This window comes from Panthera pardus, unplaced genomic scaffold (genome assembly GCF_024362965.1).
Source record: "Panthera pardus isolate Hobbes unplaced genomic scaffold, ASM2436296v1 HiC_scaffold_6, whole genome shotgun sequence".
Taxonomy (NCBI): Eukaryota; Metazoa; Chordata; class Mammalia; order Carnivora; family Felidae; genus Panthera; species Panthera pardus.
In genome coordinates, this window is record NW_026526991.1 from 136,857,341 (window position 1) to 136,873,939 (window position 16,599).

A 16,599-nucleotide genomic window follows, 5' to 3' on the forward strand; every position below is an offset into this window, starting at 1 on the left:
TTTGGTAATTCATATTATGGATTTTGATTTTTTTTCTCCACTTTGGTAGCTCAGTCAACTTTTCTAGTAATGAAGCAAGTGCTCCTCCAGGATCTCAGATATCAGATATGAACTGTAGAGCATATTATGTGTAAATATTTGGATTTTGGTAAAATTTCCTAGATATTAGTAGGATTTGTTTTTACCAAATTCCAGTATTCTTATCAGATTGCTTCTAATTTATGCAAGAAAATGGTGTTTATCCAACAGGAGACTTTCCATCAGATGGCAGTTGACATTTCCGTTCATGATCGAGACTTTTTTTTTTGAAATGTGGGATCTGTACACTTATTGCCTCTCAGATTCTGTTAAAAAAGTCATGAGATCATGACCGGAGCCGAAGTCAGATGTTTAAGTGACTGAGGCACCCAAGCGCCCCCAAAATGTGTCTATTCTTACATTTCTCTTTTAGCATTTTCTTCTTAAAGCCTGCTGGTGACATTCCAAAAGATATTTTTTTAACCACATATTTTAATTTTAGAAACTGTGATAGGAATTTTGGGAAACCACATGACCTCTCTGAGCTGCAACTGACTATATTAGAATCCTAAATGGTACTACATGATGGGAAAGAATTCCAAAAGTAACCTCAAAGAATGTATGACATTCAGGAATAATCTTATTCTTTTTTGGGGGGGGGAATAATCTTATTTTTGAGATTATTTCATGACCTGAGATTTGTTCAGAGACTGAAAACAAAGAGGTGCCTGGAGAGGTGCCTGGGTGGCTCAGTCGGTCAAGCATCCGACTTCAGCTCAGGTCACGATCTCAAGGTTCATGGGTTTGAGCCCTGCGTCGGGCTCTGCGCTGACAGCCCAAGAGCCTGGAACCTGCTTCGGATTCTGTGTCTTCCTCTCTCTCTGCCCTTCCCCCACTCATGTTTCTCTCTCTCTCTCTCTTTCCCTCAAGAATAAATAAACATTAAAAAATATTTACAAAATTGAAAATAAAGCTATGGACTAAAACCACAATTTGCCTCAGTGGGGTAAATTGAGTGTCAACTTAAACTTTATTTTTTTCCACTCTGTTGAAATATAATTAATTTATAGTAAACTACACATAGTTAAATTGCAAACTTTGAAAAATTTTGACAGAAGTATGCACTGTGAAACCATCACTGTAATCAAGATACCAAACACTTGCATCTACCTCCAAAGTTACTTCAGGCCCCTGGGCCATCTCTCCCTCTCTCCAACCCTGTTCCAACAATCAATGATGTGTTCTCTGTCATGAGGGATTAGTCTGCATTTCCTGAAATCTTAACAAAATTCAATCATAGAGCAGCAATAGTGTTCTGTGTCTTCTTTCACTCAGCCTGGTTATTTTGAGATCCATCTACGTTGTTGTATGCACCTTTTTTTTTTTTTAATGTTTCCTTTATTTTTGAGAGACTGAGAGAGACAGAGTGCAAGCGGGGGAGGGGCAGAGAGAGGGGGAGACACAGAACTCGAAGCAGGCTCCAGGCTCTGAGTTGTCAGCACAGAGCCTGATGTGGGGCCCGAACTCATGGACTGGGAGCTCATGACCTGAGCTGAAGTCGGATGCTTAACTGACTGAGCCACCCAGGTGCCCCCGTTGTTGTATGTATCTAAAGGTTGTTGCATATTGGGACACCTGGGTGGCTCAGTGGATTAAGTACCTTGACTCTTGATTCCGGTTCAGGTCATGATCCCAGGGTCATGGGATTGAGCCCTGTATCAGGCTCTGGGATGACAGCATGGAGCCTGCTTGGGATTCTCTCTCTCCCTCTCCCCCGCTTGTGCATGTGCTCTCTCTCTCTCTCCCTCTCTCTCAAAATAAATAAATAAACATTAAAAAACGTTGTTGCAAATGATTACTGAGTGGTTTTTAACAGAATGAATATACTGTGTTTTGTTTACCTATAAGTCTACTAATGGATATTTGGGATGCTTCCAGTGTTTGGCTATTACAAATACAGCTGCTACGAACAGTCGTGTAATAAGTCCTTTTCTAAACATTTCCTTCTTTCTTGGGTAAACACCCAGCAATGAAAGGGCTGTTTCTTATGGTGAGTGTATGTTTACCTTGTTTCAGAACATGTCAAACTGTTTGCAACCTCACCCGCAGTGTATGAGAGAGTCAGGGTTCTACAACATCAGGTCAGCTCTTCTGGCCATTCTAGAAGGTGGCTGGTGGTATCTGACTGTGGTTTGAGTTTGCATTTCCCTACTGACTGATGACATTCATCATCCTCTTGTGTATTTTGGGGGTTTTTACGCATTTGGTGGTATTTTTGTACCTTATTATGTGAAGGACTGTTCAATATTTTGTCCACTTTACTGGGTCATTTGTTTTCCTGTTACTGAATTGTAAGAATTCTTTTTTTTTTTTTAATGTTTATTTTTGAGAGAGAGAGAGAGAGAGAGAGAGAGAGCGAGACAGCACAAGCATGAGGTAGGGAAGGGCAGAGAAAGAGGGGGACAGATGATCTGAAGTGGGCTCTGTACTGACAGCAGAGAGCCCAATGTGGGGCTCGAATTCACAAATCACAAGATCATGACGTAAGCTGAAGTCAGACACTTTATTTATTTAAAAAAATTTTTAAAAAAATGTTTATTCATTTCTGAGAGAGGGACAGAGCATGAGCAGGGGAGGGGCAGAGAGAGAGAGAGAGACACAGAATCTGAAGCAGGCTCCAGGCTCTGAGCTGTTAGCACAGAGCTCCACACGGGGCTTGAACTCATAAACCATGATTTCATGACCTGAGCTGAAGTTGGAAGCTTAACCAACTGAGCCACCCAGGCACCCCTGAAGTCAGACACTTTAAACCAACTGAACCACCAGGCACCCCTAAATTGGAAGAATTCTTTATATAATCTAGAGAGTAGTCCTATGTTTGATAGTTGTATTGCAAATATATTCTCATGCTGTTAATTCCCTTTTTATCTTGATGGTATGGTTTTAATTCTTTTGAAGAAAAATAGTTTTAATTTTAATAAAGTTCAAGCCATCAATTATTTTTTTCTTGTGAGATTCAGATGTGTGTGTGTGTGTGTGTGTGTACCCAAAATCCTACAATTTTTATCCTCTCTTATATATTCTTTTGATATTTTAGTTTTGGATTTTTTATTAATATCTGCCATCCATTCCATGTTTTTAAATGTGTGGTTATGAGTCAAGGGTCTATGTCTAATGCGCTGGTCTTGTTTGTCAAAATGACGTTCTACTTTTCATTGAATTGCCTTGGGATCATCGCCAAAAGTAAGTTTACCATATACGTGTAGGTCAACTTCTAAATGGGTGGTTCTGACACGGGGGGCAATTTTGTAGACCTCTTGGGCATCCCTCCTTAGATTTATTCTCAGGCATTTCATGGTGTCTTGTCCTATTTTTTAAAAAGAAATCTTGGATAAATGGTTAAAGTTATAGATGAAACTAAGAGTGGGCACATGGATAGTCTACATATATGGATTTAACAAATATGTTTGTCCTGATTTCTTTTTTTAAATTTTTTTTAATGCTTATTTATTTTTGACCAAGAGAGAGAGAGAGAGAGCTTGAGTGGGGATGGGGCAGAGAGAGAGGGAGACACAGAATCGGAAGCAGGCTCCAGGCTCCGAGCTGTCAACACAGAGTCCGACACGGGGCTCGAACTCACAGACCATGAGATCATGACCTGAGCCCAAGTCAGGCGCTCAACCGACTGAGCCACCCCGGCACCCGTTTGTCCTGACTTCTGATCACTAACTTGCTTTCCGTGAATCTTTAAATCCCCAAAGCCATGTCTTCCAGCTCCTGGAGAAAGGCTCTGTCTTGCTGCATTTTCTTGGGTTGGTGTTTTTCTAGTTGTTTCCACATGTTGGTTCTTCTCTCAGTTGTTCAATTGGTTGGAGCTTCTTGTTTAGATTCTTTGTTGTTGTTGTTGTTTTTTAATGTTTATTTAATTTTGAGAGAGAGAGGGAGACAGAGTGTGAGTGGGAGAGGGGCAGAGAGAGACAGAGGGAGACCCAGAATCCGAAGCAGGCTCCGGGCCCTGAGCTGTCAGCACAGAGCCTGACGCAGGGCTTGAACTCACGAACCATGAGATCACGACCTGAGCTGAAGTCAAACACTTAACCGACTGAGCCACCCAGGCACCCCTTGTTTAGGTTGTTGATCTGCTTGTCAGTCTCCGGCTCTCGAGGGGTGAGGTGGCTGAGAAGCAGTCTCATCAGTGATGTTCCCCGGGGTTGGGGGGTGGGCAGGAGCACGGCCAATCAGGACTCTTGTCTCTTCTCACTCCTGCTCTTCAGCTTTCCTAGCCTCAAGTTTCCTTTAATATTGAGGGGCTGTTTTTGCTAGTGGCTTTTCATTTCCTGGTTGTGATGTTACATTCCAAGGTGGTTCCTCCTCGCGTAGCTTAGGGTTGGTGATTGGTTTATTTCCACAAACTGGGCGCCTATAAGCCATTGCAGCTTTATGTTCGTCCCTGGGTACTTCACTTGAACTGCTGGAAATACCCCATCCAAAAATGGGTGCCAAGGAACCTGCCATATGATGGCACATACTTGTGCAACATAGAGCCAGGTTAATGCCGAAACTGGTACCCGATGTTAACATGGAACCTGGGAGGACACGTAGCTTGTTCAAATGCACTTGCCATTTGGGCACCAAGGGACATATTTAGAATCAGAAATAAGTTTGTACTTTGTGACATCCCACGCTTTTTTGTCTCTTCAGCTTTCCAAAGTAGGTAGTACTAATACGTGTCCATGAGGGCTGTCACAGATTGCATCACGACGACCGGTTCCCAAGTCAAACACAGAGTCACATTTGGCAAGTGTAAAACCATAATTTGAGCTACGTCATAAAGAGGCCAGTTTTTGGTAACTGGACTCCAGCCCGTTCTCCATTTGTTGCTGTGAACTAGTATTGGACAACGGTCGAAACGCGTCAATTAAAATTGCTCACAGCTCTCTTTACCAAGAATCTCTACAAGCCATAAAAACAACATATGTCAGCTTCTAATAAATGGCAATAATTTTTAAATACTCCCTTTATTTACATAGAATATTTACTATTTGCTGTTTTGGCGTTTGTTTCTTTACTCAAATTATCCATGAAATGTTCAATAAAGATAATCTTTATGATCTGATTACTATTGTAACTCCATTATTCTAAAACGGATTCTGTGGGTCTTTACGGAAGGTCTTATAAAAGGAATGACAAGATAATTGTTTGATTGGCACATGGATGGTAATGACTAGAAAAATGGCGTTGACATAAAGAAACCCATTAAGATACATGGGGCGGTTGGATACAGAAAACAAGTCAGTTATAACACCAGAAGAGTGATATCTCATTAACCCTCAAAAACAAAAGGGACACTTTTTTTTTTTTAAATTTCCCTAGACACTAAACCAAAAGCTACTGGTTTTTAAACCCATCAGGAAGCTCCTCTCCCTTCCCTACTTGCCTGATAATATGCCCCAGTCTATGTCAAATCTTGGTACTTACTAGGCTTTTATAGCAGATGAGAAAATAGTAAAGTTAATGTCCCTTAACAGGCATTTCATTTGTACCCGTTTCATTCTGAGTATGACAAATCCATCCAATACACTCAATCTTTACACAAAAATGATTTAAAATGGACGATTAGATGGGCACAGTAATTGAACTTTCCCCCTCGGCTATGAGAAAATCATGTCTCTAGTAATAAAGACTCTTTAAAACAACTGAATTTCAACACAAAGAATGACCTTAGAGACTGAGGGGTTAATTTCTCATTTAATTTCTCCATTTCCCCTCACTTGTACCCACCATTTGGAGTCTCTCAACCCAGCGTCTGTAATATCTTTTCCCTTAATGTCTGCACTCTGCTACTTTCCTGGTGGAAGACAGCCTTGTCCTTTCAGCCCTAGCAGACACATTATTCTACTTCCAAGTAGGTGAATGTGGCCACATATATTCTTTGTAGTTAGCGTGCTATGTGCATTTGACTCTAAACTACGTAGTGGGGTAGTTCTTCACTTTTAAAAGCGTGGGTTCCTGACTTTACTCTTTGATCTTTATAAAGCCATATGGTTCTCCTGACCTTGGATAACGTGAGAGATATTGAGCAATTGAGGATGTGCAGAGGCTGTTGAAAATCTGTCAGGAAATAACAGAGCACTAGGATGAAGGATGGAGACCACCAGCATGACCACTAGGATGGAGACCACCAGGATGGAGACCACTAGGAGGTCCACTAGGTTGGAACTTGGAGACCACTGTCCTCACCACCCATATCATCTGCATCTCAATTCCTTTGGATGCACCTGCAAGTGATCAGAATTGCTAGCAACAAAACAAAATATCAAACACAGTGCTTACTTTCCACTGCTGGCTTTTCCCCCTGGCTGGTCAGCAGATCACCCATGGGTGGTGGGGGGAGGGCGAAGGCACAACCAAACCGGGTGACTGAGGGAATCTGGGACCCTAAAACCTCCTTTCCTGGGTAGGTGAATAGAATTCAGTTCAATATGTTGAAATTGATTTGTTTAATTAAAATGGGAAGGTCCTCAATTTCAAGGAGTCTAGGAAACCCAATCAAAACTTCTCTTGAGTTCTTTATATTTTTTATCTAATTCTAAATTTTATTTTACTTTAGTCATAGCTTCTGTAGTTTTTAGTACAGGGAACTGCAAAATAAATTTTAAAAATTGCGAGAAAGTAGCAGTACCCAAATATCAAGTATATACAAAGAATCAGCTTGTTTCTCTCGTCTGTGTAGTTTGGCCAAAGCTGCGGAAGGACATCCAACTTAGAGTATTTTATGTTTTATTTTTCTATTCTATGAACGGTTGACAATTCTATCTTTTCTGTCCAGTGGAATTGGATAGAAAATATTCACATGACTAAATTTTTGCATATTCTATGCACTTTGTTTTTTCCATGTCCATGCCCAAATACTATTCCCAAAATAAGCCGTAATGTATCTCTCTGAACAAAATCATAGAAATGTTATATGGATTTGAGAGTTACTTTATGTGTAGGAACATTAAGAAATTCTTTTGTTTCATATATATATATGCTTATAAAACAGAAAAGAGTATGACTGTGTTTTCCTATTCATTTAGAATTGTTTCTCAAAGCTTCAAAGGCAGGTGGAGAGGTCAAATACCCATATTAGTATTTTCATTTAGTGGCAATTTTTTCATTTCACAGTGAGTAAAATATTTGAAGACTGTGATTCCATGGGTTACTGGTCTCAGGTCAAAAATAGGTGCCATGCACTTTTACAGGCGTTTGCTACATAACCATCCATCTATAATGTACCCTTAATCTTTCCTCTATGCCTTCATGAGTCTCGACAATGAATATGCCATTCGCATGAATTTTGAGGGTCATCTGGATATCATGACTGCCTGGTACGGCCAGAACACAAAAAGTTGTGTTATTCCTATCACACCATAACCAACATCTTCCACACTTTGCTGAATAAGGGAGCTAAGGGGCTGAAGGCATTTTTGCAATCAGAGGATAGCTTCGTAATTTACGAAATTGTTTTCAAAACTATTAAGGCCTATCATTTCTAAATAGCTTAGAAAACATTTGGACTTGGAAGCATGTGGTCTAGGAGGGCTTAAGGGACGGTGTCCTTTAAAGGACTCAACACAGATAACTACTGTTAGTGACTGACAGTGCTAGGGACACCTGCTTGGAGGCTCTGTGTACATTTCTAATAGGAATCCTCTTGGGAACATGCACATTGACATTGCTATAAATCCACGGTCTCCCACTTTGGTTAGAGCGAAATACACTGTTATAACCTCTTTGGTTCTCAGTTGGAATGGGGCTACTGATGGCTTTTAGCAGAGAATGGCTCAGCAGTAAACCACTGCCCACAGGCTAATGTGTCTGAGAAAGTGGTTTCAGAAAGTGACAGCAGGAGATGACTGGAAAGAACCAGATGCTCTGGGAAATAATGATGTAGGCGCAACTGTCCCTCCTCCAGCTACACCTGCTCACAAGATGAGAGGCTGATAAACAGTGCGAGGGGAGACGAGCAGGAAAAATGGTAGGGTTTTCCATTGCTTCAGAATCTGCTGAGGAATATTCCATCTGCCTTTTACAGTTTCTACATCTCATCTCCAGATCAAATTTGATTAACTGCCAACTCAACCTCCAGATTCCACCTGTTGGAAAAAGAAGGTCATATTATGGGCACCCTCAACCAACTGAACTGTGATTTTGCCAATTCAGCAAAAGAAATGGGTTCAATTTTCATCAGACTGTAAGATTCCTCTCAGCTCTGATTTCTGTATACATTCCATATCTCTAAATTCTTTAAACTCAAAAGAATGTCCTTATCAATAAACTAAGTTCAGAGGTTATTTCTTAATAGGTTATTTCTGTGTAGTAAGGTGAATATATGAAATTCTTCATTTTTTTTTCTTTCCCCACTGGAAAAATAATGGTCCACAATTTGTCTTGAACTTCAGCTCTGTTTTGTTGGCTATATGAGGCTGTTTCTGGAAATTTCATTGTAAAAATGAAAACATCAGGTATTTGTAGGTATACAAATTTCTAGTAAGTCACTGGGTGAGTGAGTTAGATATTCTCACAAATAATGTAGGGGCCAAGGGACAGGCTGTCCTAAGACGGGCAACTTTGGCATAAAGATTATTTTGAGATAGAAGCAATCAAAATCCAGCAGAGTCAGGAAAAACTCTTCACCTTTCCCTCAACTGCCTAAAAAGAATCTGGACAGAGGACCCGCTCCAGGAAGAGAGCTACCATCACAGATAGCTGCATTATGATAGGAAGCAGGTATGCTGGACAGAGAGGAGCCTAGCAAGGCCACTTGGATCAAGGTCTCTTTGTCCCATGGTTTCTGCGTGGCTCGGCAAACATTTGTTTACCAAACATTGGCCCTTTTACATCTTCCTGTGGCTTGCATTCCTTACCTTTTAAGTTCCAGGTCTCTACCCCCTTTTCCTTAGTTCAGAATGACATATATACCTCATTTTGCTTGACTGTCTTTGGAATGTTTCCATGTCTGTGTGAATTCCCCATACGTATGAAATTAAATTGGCTTTTCTCCTATGAATCTGTCTCATGTCCATTTGATTTTTAGTCCAGCTAGAAGGACCGTGAGGGGCAGAGGAAGTTCTTCCTTCCCGACAACAGTCATCTGAGATGATATAAAAGAAAGAAACTACTGCGACATAATTGCTCATGGTCTATGTTAGGTATAGCATGGAAAAAGTGTTTATTAAAAAACTTTTTTTTAATGTTTATTCATTCTTGAGAGACAGACACACAGAACAAGCGGGGGAGGGGCAGAGAGAGAGAGGGAGACACGGAATCTGAAGCAGGCTCCAGGTTCCAAGCTGTCAACACAGCCTGGTATGGGGCTCGAACTCACGAACCGTGAGATCATGACCTGAGCCGAAGTTGGACACTTAACCGGCTGAGCCACCCAGGCACCCCTGGCAAAAGTGTTTTTTAATCACCAGCCATAGTTTCTGCTGTTCTAGCATGTCAGAATGGGGCAATTTGACCAGAAATGTGTAATAAACACTTTCTTATGCAAGTCTCTTTTATATCACACATATAAAACAGAAGATCAATACAATACAATAATATTTCTAAGATGTTGTTACGAAGGCTGGCCAAATACCTTTCGTTGTCATTAAAATTATAACAAACCTGGCATCAATCATGTTATAATGTCTCATTTTTAAAGAATGTGGGATCAGAATTAATAGGTTTTGAGCATTGTCTATTGCTCTGCAGTAAATTATTCCGAGATCTATGTACCTCTTTCCCAGAGGCTTTCTATAAAGAGAAAGAAATGCAAAATGTGTAGAGTCTCTTGGTTTGGAGATGTATAAGCCTCTATTCTATGTTTTGATTAGAGAACAGTGAAAAATACAGTCTCTTGGTGCCTCATTAAGGGAGTTTCAATCAGACGTTATCTTTGTACTGGCCTCAGATTAAATAAGGGAATTGTGACTAGACGGCTCCCATGACTGATCAGTGAGATTAATGGTATCGAATTGGGTCAGGTGTCCCTTTCCCAGCACATCCCTCTTATAAAAAGCTGTCAGCTGGTCTTCTGCATTAAACTGAGCCTTGAGCTGTGGGCAAACCCCTGCCCCTACCCCTTTGACTGTATGAGCATGCAGATTTTGTGGGTTGGGGCCAGGAGCAGCTCTCCTGAGGTGAGCACAGAAAGCGGCAGGAACAACTTCGAAGAGTTACCACAGTCGCCTTGAAGAGGCACCACCTAACAGACTATTGGACTGACTCTTTGTCTCTTCGTATCTTGAAACACTCTTCTCAAACAAAGTCCTGGTCAGTCGGTGAAGAAGATCCCTAATTTTGCCAAATCCTAAAACGGCGCATGTACAAATTCATTTAAAGTTTTATGTGATTCGTTACGGAGTTGGTGCTGTCATGCCGTCGTCATGAACTATTGGTTGGCAAACTGACAGGGCACATTCTAATGCTGAGATAGAGGGTACCATTAGGGCACTCCCCATATGTGCAAATGCAGCTTTTGATCATCTCCCTTCCTACCTTCCTTGCTTTTATCTCATAAAGTCAAATTCACTCACCCCGCACTACGACCAAACACTGAACCCTGTTACTTTCTAGCCTTACGATACTGAAGGAACAAAATATTGATGCTGGGGATTATTTAAAGAGATATAATTGTTCAGAGAAAATTGCTTGAAAGATGAAATTCCTCCTAAAATCTCTATTTATAACAATTTGTAATCTTCTTTCTAGCTAATTTCATCCAGGTGTGACTGTCCTCATTCATTATTACCACTTGGCACTTTTAAACTCGGTGGGATTTATTTTATTCCTATCAATAATTATTATTCACGTGGGCATTCACAGTGAAATTCATTCTAATGGGATTCATTAATTTATGGAGGATGTTCTCGAGTCTTCAGGCAAAAACTTAACAATTATTTCATTTCCTACTTTTAAAAATGAAATTCATACGCAGTTAATAATGTAATTAGTACGGTGTCTGAAAGACGTCAGAATTCACTGCAGCCCTATGGAAGGCAGCAAGTTACCTCTTTTGAAGAATGGGTTAATATGCAGTAAGAAATAAAATACTCATCCAGCTTTAAATTCTACTCAAAACCACAAAGCCTGGAGCTTCAATATTAAATAATGACTTTATTGCTTTGCCTAAACCATTTTTCCCTTTTCTCCAATAATTTTTTTTGTATTTTATTTTTTAATTCACCGAAATCCTAGAAAATAACTCCAGATCTGTAAGCCTAAGGTGGTAATTTTAAAACTAGTTGAAGGGAAGGTTTAAATTACTCATGTTCTTTTTCACTTGTTATTTTTCTTTGGGAAACAAAGGCAAGGAGGGGACAGTCGGGATCATTGGGCCCAATTTACTGGGGAGACGAACCAGCTCGTGCTCGGGAAGACGCGGCAGGTGAGTGGCAGAGCGGACAGCCAGGCCTTCTCGTCCAGAGCAGGGCCTTCCCCCCAGCCTGTGTCCTCACCGACTGTAATATTAACTTATTCTCAGGGGTTCTTCAGTCGGGCTTTTCTCTCTATGTAAATGTAAAGTTAAAAATGCAAATTTCTCGGTTAATAAAAGGCCTGTTGTTAAAATCTGCCTTCCACTTTAAAAACTGTGGAATTAGGAAATCTAGTAAGTTGGCATAATTTGTGTGTGGGATACCCATGGCTCCCTGGCCTGGCCCCCAACTTATTTCCAGTGATGTCTTCTCAGACACTCTGAGATCTAAACGGGATCACTCCGAAGGCCTGAAGGTGGGTCCCTCTCAAAAGTATTTGCAATTCTGAAGATGCAATCTTCTTTGAGGAATGCCTCTATAGTGATGGCATGTCAGATAGTCATGTCTGTAATTCAGATGAAAAGTCCTGCCTGTGGTGTCCGCCATTTTGCCACATACACTTATTCATCCGCTGTTTACATCCTATCTTGTTTTCCAAAAGGATTCGTGGCCATACCACAGCCCAAAGGAGGCCAGTGTTTCTGCACAGGTTTAGGCAAGCCTTCTGCAACATTTAGAGACTTAAGGACATCACGAGGTATGAAGCATCTAGATATTTTTAGTCATTAAGTAGTACTAAGAGCTACAGGACTGTCCCTATGGCATAAATATAGAAAAAAGGATGAATAAGTTATGAAAACCACAGGCAAAAAAAAAAAAGTACAGTTAAAGAAAAATAACTACAAAGAGTAAGAAAAATGGCTAAGTATCCAAATGGCCATGATAAAAAAGAAAAAAAGTTCTGCTTATACAAAAATCAATTCAAAGCCACATACTCTAAGTCTAATAAGCTCCTTTATACTAATACGTAACAACATTTTGTCTCTCTTAGTAAATGTTAATGCAATGCAAATGGTATTTCTCTATTTTAAATAAATGTACTCCTCTTGACTATAAATTAATAGAAATAGATCCAATTATAAGAGCTTAAAATATCCCCTGTTTTTGTTTTTAACCAACTTCTAAATTTTATAAATATTAAAATCTAGGAAGAAAACAGAATACATTATTGGGTCAATATCTTACCATAAACATCTCAAATTAATTATTAACTTCCTACAATCAACTAATTTATTTTGATACACTAACACATAAAGGGTTCCACATAAATTATTGTTAATTACATCAATTTCATCTCTAATGCCATATATTTTCTGTTGAGCTTTAATTAGAGCTATTTATATGTGTGCTATTATAAACATATTACATATTAGTGTTTTTGTTGTTGTTGTTGTTGTTTTCCTAGAACGGCAGCCATGAAGGAGGAACACGTAATCGGAAATCAAGAAGTAGAATAAACACCGTTTAATTCACCAGTGTTAGGAGCGGCAAGAGAACGTAAGTTGTTCGGAAATTGGTTTACTTTCCCTTTGGCCAATGTTCTGTCAGAGCCCTGGGCCCCAGCGTCCTGGTGAATTGCCTGCGAAGTGCTTCTCAAACTTCAACATGTGGAACGAGTGCGTGGGGAATCTGGCCAAAATGAAGATTCTGATTCTGAGGGTCCGTGGTGGGACCTTTGCACCTGGAGTTTTAACCATCTCCCAGGTGATGCCAAGCTGACTTCCAATCACAATTTGGGTAGCAACGTCACGGGGTGAAGTGTCTCAGATGTGGTCCCTTGGCCACAAGCAAGATGAATTAGATGGCTTGTTACAAAATAAATGCAGAAAAGAAGCGCTCACCCCAGACCCAGGGCAGCTGAATTCCCAGCTAGTTTCCGAGCTGGCCCTCCGCGTGAAGGTCTCTGCACATTGAGGTTTGAGAAGCACTGCTCCCAAGGGGATTGCACAATCTGTGGCTGGACGTGTGTGTGTGTGTGTGTGTGTGTGTGTGTGTGTGTGTGTGTTTAACGTTTATTTATTTTTGAGACAGAGAGAGACAGGGCATGAACGGGGGAGGGTCAGAGAGGGGGAGACACAGAATCTGAAACAGGCTCCAGGCTCCGAGCTGTCAGCACAGAGCCCGCCGCGGGGCTCAAACTCACGGCATGACCTGAGCCGAAGTCAGCTGCTTAACCGACTGAGCCACCCAGGTGCCCCTGGACGTGTGTTTTAAGCCTGAATGTTACCTGTGGGGGTCAAGGGCCACTGCTCACAAAATAACCGAGTGAGCCCAAGGCTGTCAAAAACTAACATAAACGATTACTGCCTGAGACCAGTCACCACGTCATTAAGTTTTTAAGATGACTGTGTCATCTTGTCTCTTCACGTGGTAACGCAGACTCTGGCTCCTGGACCAGTAGCCTTCAAACTTCAGCGTGCACAGGGCCACCTGGAGAGCTCGGTCAAACCCACCCCCAGAGCTTCCGGGAAAGCAGAATTTGTGTTTCGAGGCTCCCCAGCGATGCCGATGCTGGTCTGGGGATCACACTGGGTCCCGGATTACTGCATGATCTTGATCACTCACGGCACCTAGAATGCCGATGTCCTGCTGCATTTATTTATTCAGTGCAAGTATTGTTTACAAACGGGTGCGTTTATTGAACGCAAACTGTTTGCCCACATGCTGAGATGGCCCAGGGGTTTAAAAAACAACATAAGATACAGTCCCTGTTTACCGGGATTTTGCAGTCTAAGTAGATAGAACAAGTTAACATATAAAACCAGTCCAGGATACTTCAAGGGAGCGCACCGCAAAGGGTTAAAATGAATGAATTATTCCCGCTTTCGAATTCAGTGTGGGCTGAACTAGCTTCTATTGGTTTAATGAAAAACAAGGCATTAAACGTATTCCTGTTTGCAGTGATAGCAAATTGAAAGGACATTAGTTCAATATTTGCAGGTTCTTTGGCCTTTTCCATAGAGGCAATTATACCTCTTACAAATAATGATTGCTTTGTCCTTCCTTTCCAATCCTTATGCTTTTAATTCATTTTATGATTACTTTCTCTTTCCGTGTGACTTTTAAATTATGTAATATGTCACATGGTTCTAAGATAGGCGTGCTAAAGCACATGAGCTGAGGGGCGCCCTTTCGTGTCCTACTCACACGGAGTTCTAAGGGAATGACTCCCCTCCAGTTTTGCTCTGGGGTGCTGTCCATTTGGAATCTCCTATGAGAGGGGTTGAAAGTGTGCAATAACAATCTTGTTCAAAAATAAATAAGTATGTGTATACGTGTTATGCCTTTTATATTGACACTTAAAGATGCACTAAGCAAAGTCTTTCGGTCACTGTCCCCAGGCCATCTGGCTCCTTCTCTAAGCAGCCCCAAGCTAGCCCTCTAGTCTCCCTGCTTCTGTGCCTTTCTAGAATTTCCACATGCCTCTTTAAGCAGATATGAGTGTGTAATGCTATGTTAGGCCTTCAAAGAAAATGTTTTCATAAAATACACATTGTCTTGTGTCTTGTTTTATTCACCTAGAAATATATGTATCCTAGAGGTTTTCCCTCTAATACTAAGCTCTTTTTTATTCTTTCAAACTTTCCACTCTGTAATTCAGCACTGCACAGATCCATCATAATTTACTTTGCCAATCTCTTATTAATGAACGTTGAGGTCGTTCACGATGTTTTGCGATTATAAGCAAGACCACAGTGAACGACCTTGCGTGCGTGTCCCATGGCATGTATTTCAACTGATAAATGATAAATCATAAGAGCTACACTGCCAATTCAAGGGCACTTAAGCATTTGCGATTTTGATGGGGTCATCAAAATGACCACCCAGGTTTGCAGACCCAAACGCAGGGACGGACATGTCCCTTTTGCCAAAGCCTCACCGTCAGGGCTTACATCCACTTGGCATTGTGCCCATCGTGGGAAAACGGTGTTTCAGAGGATCACACCTTTCCTTTGCTGGTGGTCTCCGTGGAGATCAGTATCTTTCCTTCAGGGCCACTGGTGTTTTCCTTCCCACTGACTCTTCACTCATCACCTTTCCTCAGTTTTCTTTAGACTTGATCTTTTCCTAATAAATTGTTTTGTTTTGTTTTGAAAGATAGAGACAGAGAGAGAGAGAGAGAGAGAGAGCGCAAGTGGGGGAGGAGCAGAGGGAGAGGAAGAGAGAGAATCTCAAGCAGCCTCCACGGTCAGTGCAGAGCCCAACTCGGGGCCTGATCCCACGACTGTGAGATCATGGCCTGAGCAGAAATGAACAGTCAGATGCTCAACTGACTGAGCCACCCAGCTGCCCCATCTAATTAACTTTCTGTCTTGTTTTTAGGAACCTTTAATTTTTTTGGGGGGTACCATTTTTTTTCTTGAAATATGAACCCAAACATTTTTTTCAGTTCTTGGGTTGTTTTAATTTTGGATAGGAAGAGCTTCCTTTTTAATGTAGTAGGTTTTTAAAGGTAATCAAGTTTGTCAACTTTTATTTATGTCCACTAGGTTTTCCATATTAGAAAAGGCCTACTTCACTCGTATAAAGGAGTACTATTTGTTTTCATAAATTATTTTCGTGGTTGCATTTTTTTCATAATTAAGTCTCTATCCATTAGAAGCTTCATCTGGTCTACATTCAGGGATACGCATCACATTTCCTTTTGTTTTCTTCAGATAGCTACTGGTTAGTCTTAATGACTTAAAGGCTCTTACGCATTGTTTCCTTGTCAATCACTGGTAATGGTTTCCTGTGTCACCTCCATTTTTTCTTGATCAGCTTCAGCAAGGACTTACGAGTTCTCTGAAAGGAACACAGTCTTGGCTCTGGTGATCGCTCTGTGGCCCATTTATTTTGTATTTTATTAATTATTCTTTTACTTTGTTTTTTCATTGTTCGACCTTTTGAGTTTTATTTGCCGTGGTTTACCTACATTCTTAATATGAATGTTTAGCGCATTGATTGTAAGCCTTTCTTTTTTTTCCCTAATATATGCAACCATGATTTAAAACTGAAAATGAAACCCCATAAGCATGTCTTTAACTATCCACAAGTTTTGAAATGGTCATATCATTTTAAAATTGCCTTCAGTTCAAGATATTTTTCAAATTTTGGTGTAATTTCTTCTTTGATCTGTGGGTTATTGAGAAGTATATTGTGTCTTTTCCAAATGTTTAGGTGTTTTCTCATTTTTTGGTTTCTAGCTTAATTCCATTTTCTTCATGAATCATGTTTTGTATTATTTTAATCCTTA

At 40.6% G+C, this 16,599-nt stretch overlaps 1 pseudogene; it reads right to left on the reverse strand.

Moving 5' to 3' along the window:
- Positions 1-3,765: 3,765 nt before the first annotated feature.
- Positions 3,766-11,909, reverse strand: LOC109273635 (eukaryotic translation initiation factor 2A-like; annotated as a pseudogene).
- Positions 11,910-16,599: the final 4,690 nt, after the last annotated feature.